This window comes from Alligator sinensis, unplaced genomic scaffold, assembly GCF_000455745.1.
Source record: "Alligator sinensis unplaced genomic scaffold, ASM45574v1 scaffold796_1, whole genome shotgun sequence".
Classification (NCBI taxonomy): Eukaryota; Metazoa; Chordata; order Crocodylia; family Alligatoridae; genus Alligator; species Alligator sinensis.
The window spans coordinates 1,456,832-1,463,876 of record NW_005842141.1 but is presented as its reverse complement, the minus strand read 5'-3'; the positions used below and the strand labels follow the sequence as shown (position 1 = coordinate 1,463,876).

General features: G+C 39.1%; 1 protein-coding gene across 5 annotated transcripts in view; it reads right to left on the bottom strand.

Annotated features, from left to right (window-relative positions):
- Positions 1-7,045, bottom strand: part of GRB10 (growth factor receptor bound protein 10) — a 201,342-nt gene that overhangs the window by 127,214 nt on the left and 67,083 nt on the right. The gene's annotated exons all lie outside the window — the stretch shown is intronic.

Sequence of the window (7,045 nt, the reverse complement as noted above, 5' to 3'; positions counted from 1 at the left end):
GAACCGCTCACACCCTACTTGAAGTACACACACACCCACCCACATGCCACCATACACATGCACACCACACCACACATCCCCACCAAACACCCCCAACCCCACCAAACACACAGACCCACACCCACAATATACAAGACTAAGAATTTATTTTTGAGTTAATCACTTCCATATACACTACATAAATGTAAATCATGACAAAAAGTATTTTTCATAATAAAATTCAAATATCTTATAGTAGGTGTTTGACTTTTAGTTTATGATTGGGGGGGGGTTGGTTTTAAGACTGCAACCCCTCTCCCCCAAAGGAGTATTTATGGGGGGCAAGGGAAGGGACTTCTGGTGACAAAGGTCAGGGGTTAGAGGTGGAAATTCCAGTCCCAAGATTGCAACAAGGGGGCCGGGCAACTGTCAGAAGTCGGGACTACCCATGCGGCCCTCGACACCTCACCAAAACTTAAGCAGCCCTCTACCCAAAATAATTATCCACCCCAGCTTAATCTGTGGCATGCCTGCCAGAAAGTTTGGCCCCTGCTAAACTAGAGAACCTGCATTTCATATTAATATTGGTGTACTAAATTCCATCATCCTCATTACAGCAGGTTTCTGATGTACAACATTCACTTCTTGCCAACTACATGACTACTTTAATATTCTGCACTGGCAACACAAAGCAGTTTTCAAGTTTTATTACTTTATATCAAAGCATAAAATGGTTTCTTTATACAAGAGCCACTAGATAGGGCAGATTAGCAAGAGTTTCTTAGAGCCCTGAATTACAGATATAGCCAAAGGCCAAGAACAAAAAATAGCTGGATGATCTTTGCTAAACCTCTGGATTACTTCCTTTTGGGGGGGAGGGGGGGGTTTCAATTAATAGGGTTCATCATTTTAAGATACACACGCACACACACACTTAGGGGAAAAAAGCTTTGTTTCAGTAAAGAAAAAAAATCAGATTCTGTTTCTAATGTATGGTACTCATGCTCATGCCAGGATATTATTACTATTCTACTCCCTCCTAGTTTTTGGACAGGGTTTGTTGAAGAACAGAGGTACTATTCCTGCTTTTACATTTGACTAAGAGGTAAAATAGAGGTTAGCCAAGCAACACTCCCAGTAGGGCTCCCTGCCAAAGAATAAGCACCACTTCTGCTGCTGGGGGAGGGATTCCGCTAGGGAAAAAATTGAGAGAGAGAGAGAGAGAGAGAGAGAGAGAGAGAGAACGCGCACGCGCACACCAACAGGTAAGCATGCTAATACCTGCAATCAGAATCTGAATCTATATCTTCCACTTCTGTTCTCAAAAAAACACTGATGCATCACACATGTAGCTGCATATACATGTGTCATCAGCACCAAAGTTTAAAAAAATTACATTATTTAATTTAGCAGGTGGCTATTTAATACCTACAAAGATGATTCTGAAAACTGAAGGAGAAAAAACTTACATTTAAGGCTGGTGAAGATATATACACTAGTAATGATTTAGATAGGCAGCATATGGACAAATGATGTGAAATTATAAGTAATGTAAGAGATCTGGCTTTGCTTAACAGAGAATAGGTGATTCTTAATATATAAGAATCTATGAAAAAACTTAAGCAAAACGTGAATGCTAATTTAGCATTAGACAGATTTTGTCCTTTCACATTCAGTGACAAAAAAGCAAACCATAACCAAGGTTAGCCTACCTTGAGGAAAGGTATAGAGTTTAAAAAGAAATATCACTGTCTCAAGCTACAAGGTAACTAGACAAGGAAAGCCAGGATCAGTTTTCATATAACCCAGCAAATGCCTCACTTACAATGAAACCATGCAAAAAAAAAAAAAAAAAAAAAATAATAATCATCATCAAGAGACTACCAAGGCAGATTTCCAAATATTTCACATTCAGATCTTTAGACCACTGGAGAAACTGGAGATACAAATTATAGCCTGCACTAGTCACAACAGTAGCATGATACATTTTATGCATCAAAAAAGAAGTTTCTTTCTGGATGCTCTTAGTCCCGTGATGAACAATTTCAGCTTTTAGCTATTGAGTTTAAAAACTGGACATCTGTTTTACTTAAAAGAACAAGAGTTCAATGAGATACATATCAAGAGTCTTATCTGATTCATCTGGGCCTATTGAGCAACAAATGCTTTAAGAATGAGAGTTCTACGGAAGTCTAGGAAATTGATTGCTCTACGTGCTTAAAATCACACCACCTGCATAACTTTAACTGCAGGCAAGATTTCCTAATGTGACCAGGAAAGATGGCTGAGTCAGCTGTTGAGAGAACTGCTGCTTGCCAGAACTCTTAATGCACTTGTTTTCTGCTACTAAAGAAACATGGCTATAGAGCAAGAGATACAGCACTGCTCTTGGTTTCCTGCTTGAGAAGGTAAACCTATGAGACTGAGCAGCAAATCCCTCAAGAGTAGTGAGATGGTCTCCCTAGGTCAAGGGAAGCGATTCTTCTCCTCTATTCAGCACTAGTGAGGCCACATCTGGAGTACTGTGCCCTGTTTTGGGCCCCACACTACAGAAAGGATGTGGACAAATTGGAGGGAGTCCAGCAGAGGGCAACAAAAATGGTACTTATAAGGAAAACTTATAAAGAAAAACTGAGGAAACTGGGCTTATTTAGTCTACAGAAGAGGAAACAGAAGGGATTTAATAGCAGCCTTCAACTACCTGAAGCGGGGTTTGAAAGAGGACGGAGCTAGACTGTTCTCAGTGGTGGCAGATGATAGAACAAAAAGAAATGGTCTCAAGTTGCAGCAAGGGAAGTTTAGGTTTGATTCACAGATGTAGGGTCAGAAGGGACCTTGTAGATCTTCTAGTCCAACCCTCTGCCTTGGGCAGGAGAGAAAACTGTAATCAAATGACCCCAGCTAGGTAAACATCAAGCCTCCTCTTAAAGACCCCCAAGGTAGGAACCAGCATCACTTCCCTTGGAACTTGGTTCCAGATCCTAGCCACCCTGACTAGTGAGAAAATGTTTCCTAATATCTAATTTATTCAGTTCCCTTCTTCCTGAAGAATGAACTAATTTGATCCTGACAGTTTCTCCAGGATCTCCAATGTAAAGAGATTCATCCACTTACCCTCAATGGGTTTCAGGTTGTCTACTCGAGTTCTATTTAGAAAGCTGCTGTAGGTGGAAATTTTTATTACCTAAAATATCCTGGGCACCTTTTTAGAGACAGAGGAAAAGTGCTTCTCATCTGAAAAATGTACCTTCATGATGATCCCTTTAGTAGTTGGGGAAAAGCCAGTAATAACATGGTTCATGTCCAAGAAGGATGTGACTCAGAACAACTATGAGACTACATAAAGGAATAAATACTGTTTTTATAACCAACATTTAACATTAATTTCTATTTTTTTAAAAACTGTTCACTTGCAAGAACATCCTCTGATTCCTACTGCTTTGTACAAACTAGAGACGATGTTCTGCAATGTGTTCACAATTTCTCCACACTGCAGGGTCTCATCTGCTGTGAGGAGACTTGAACCAAGGTTCTCTACCCTTATACAATGCTCTACTTGCTTTAAATGTCTAAGGAGGTTCAGATTCCTGGAGAGAAATCTAAGTACCATTTTTACAAGCAAAGCAATGAAGATATAACCTAGAGCTAAAAGCTATTGTACCAACATTTCTCACCTAACAAGGGATGAACACAAATTTAAGTAAGGATGGTAACTTAATGGTATTTTCTGAATTTCGTGGTCAAATCTGACATGTAAGTGTATGTACAAAAAAAAAAAAAATATCACAGAAAGGGCTGGAAGAGGGTTTAGGAGGTCATTTTGTCCCAATCCCGTCTCAAGGCAAAATCTTTCTCGTCTAAATCATCCCAGCAAGCTGTTTGTCTAACCTTCTCTTAAAGACTTCCAATGGTGGAAGCTCCACAATGTAACAGCCAGAACAAATGAACCAATGCTGAAAATTCAGTTATAGCGCATCACAGGATACACAAGACAAAACTAGATAAAGCATTTCTGTTCAGCCCAACTGCCTTAAAAACTTCTCATCCAGGTAAGGATGTGATAGAACATTACGGGGCAGCTTCCCCACCCTCCCCACCAAGAAAGCTTAGCACATAGGAGTAAGGGCCAAGGGTTTGCTACTTGGCATCACTTTACAACTGAAATCAAAATGAACCACCCAACTTGAGCAAAGCTGGACTCATCAGTACATATTATTGCTTGCACATGCTCAACAGCACTTTCAGAAAATATTAAAATTTTGCTACAACTCATACCTTCTGATTCAACACCAACCAGGTACTGGAAGCAAATGAAGTACAAGACAATTAGGTTTAAGACTGTTAATACCATATTATGATTTCTTTGTTTTGTTTTGTTTTTAAATTGGGTGATCTACTTAAGTCACCACCTTGGCCTGTTTTAGAACCAAGCTTCACCTTCCTCTGAAGACCTTCCAAATTGGCTTCTCATAAGTAACTAAATTAGCTGCAATCATCTCTGAAAATGCAGCAGTTGCTCAATGCTAACATACTTTTGCTTTTAAGTCCGTATGCAAGAGTGCCCTTTTCACAAATTAGAATAGCGTTATTAGGCTGAGAAAAAACCAAAATGTAAATGACCATAAGTCATGGTACGCTTTCACAACAATATGGGAGGAGCATTAAGCATTATTCCTGTGTGGGAAAGATACAGCAGTTAAAAATGTCAAAAGCAGCAGAACTCTGACCCTTCTGATTTCTCATCCTTTGCTTTGACCATGCCACCCATATGAACAGTAAGATGCATGTCCACTGTGGCAAGCAAGGAGTTGCAAAATAACGACAATTATAAAACCGCTTCTATTTTTTTGTTACATCTTTGACTTGACTGCTCCTGTTCAAACAATGCAGAATAAACACAATTCATTAAGTTTAACAAGATAAACTTTTGGTTAGTACTGTATAAAATAAGTTTTTTTTTATATGTACATAAAAGACATACACAAAGCTCAAGTCTTTACCTTGCTCTTTAAGCATTCTTTAGAACAAACTACCACCAATCTTTGGAAAATAGTCTATTTAAAAACATCTGTTATTTTGGATGAGATCGCATGTGAACATTTGTCTCAAAGTAGCTCAGGCAGAGATAGACATCAGGAGCGCCTTCATACATGCCCTGGGGTGTCGGTGCTTTAGAGTGGCTCCAAGAGCTGCTCTAATTAAAAACACCCACAGCGTCACAGGTATTCAACGTCCCATGCCTCATAATGGCAGTGGGGGCACTTTCAAGCTAATTAAACAAGCTTTAGTAAAAGTGCCTCCACTGCCATTTTGAAGTGCAGGGACACTGAATACATGACGTGGAGACTGCTGCAGTGTGCTAATTGAGTCTGCTTGATTAATCAAGTCTGCTCCAACATATACTAATTAGCACACATCAGAGCAGACATCCAACATGTGTATAGGTGCTCCAGGTGCCATATAAGTCTTCATGTATGTATTGCCAGTAACAAGTAACAGAAGACAGCTGGAATTACTGAGCATACCCAGGGATCAAAAGCTTTGGTTTGCAGGAGCATCATGAAGAAATATTCAAGGTACAAACATAGTTTCTAGATATCTGAATAGAGCTTACATATACCAACCCCCCCACCCCAGAAAAGGATCCTTTCAGATACCATGGAGCAGAAACAGTGAATAATTTTGTTTAACACTTAATGCCTGGAGCTGCCTCATGTACAGAACATCTCATTTTGAAAATTCATGCAAAGAAATACCTCAAAAGGTTAAAGCATCCGCTCTGCAGGAGTGATGTTGCTTTTCTATGTACAGATATATTTTGTCAATTACCAGTAGTGTAATAAAGGTGGCTACATCATTAGGCAGGACAAGAGAAGGATTTTTTTTCTTTGGTAATTATAATTGCATCCCAGTAGCGTTGAGAGTTCTGAAAATTTGCTTTAAATTAACATCACAGTTTGCAATGGGAAAGTGTGGGCAGAGGGTGGGGAAGAGAATGATGGATGCAAACAAGCAATGCTTTCCAGCTCTTCAGTATAATCAAGATCTTACTTCTAGCCCTAATAAGCAGTAAATCAACAGCAACAGATTTCATGGTCTAATTCAGTGACATAAGCCTAAGGGCCTAGTGTCTGTTGGATGCAATTCTACATTTTGTTAGAAGGCTTGAAGCCTAATTAAGTCTACCATTAGTTTCAAAGATCATCATTTATATAAAATCTGTCAAGAGCACTGGATGTGAGAAGGGAGATGTGATTAGTGCAGGTGGTTAGCCCAAGGGGCATGGAAAGTGGAATGTGTCATCCACCCATATCTTCATGTAGGTATCAGAAATATGAAGTAGTACAAAGAGTGCAGGATATTGATTTGTGGCACCTTCAAGTAACACTCTACCCCCACTGTATAGTCTTTAGAAAAAGTTTAGGGACCTTACAAAAGAAAAAGTTCAAATTATAAACAACTTTGGTTTGGGGCACTTTTGCCAATTTAAGTAACCCAAGGGATTTGCAAAACCATAGAACTCAAACCTTACTGATCCCAACAAATAAACAGAACAATCAATTAAAAACATTGTAGTGTGTACCTTGTTAATGGAGTCTTTTAGCCCCCGAGTTCTCCTTCACTAGCCTTATGTGTGCACTATCAAGGTGAACTGATATTTTATGTAAATGATACTCTAAAGTAGATTTCTGAAGAGTGAAGCAGTAAAACTTTAAAAAGAAGTTGTAAGGAGCAGTGAGTGCTTAACCCTCAAAGTAGTCCCCTTCATAGTTAATACATGGGTCCCATTATAGAACAGTCCTGTGGAATTTAAGCTCTTTCCTTCCTATAAGGCTTTTAATTCCTTCTAGGATACATAGCATCTATGTTAGGAGTTTAATGAATCCAGGATTTTTAAGGGAATGATTGTGCCTAATAAACCTCAAACTAAAGCTGAACTCAAGAACCACATTAAGAAATAACTAACTGGTGTAATATTGCACTTTGGCTTCGGTAGTGAGACACGAGTTCAGAGTTCTTCCTTGAGAGTTAATAAGCAACATGAAATTCAGGTAAAAATGCAGAC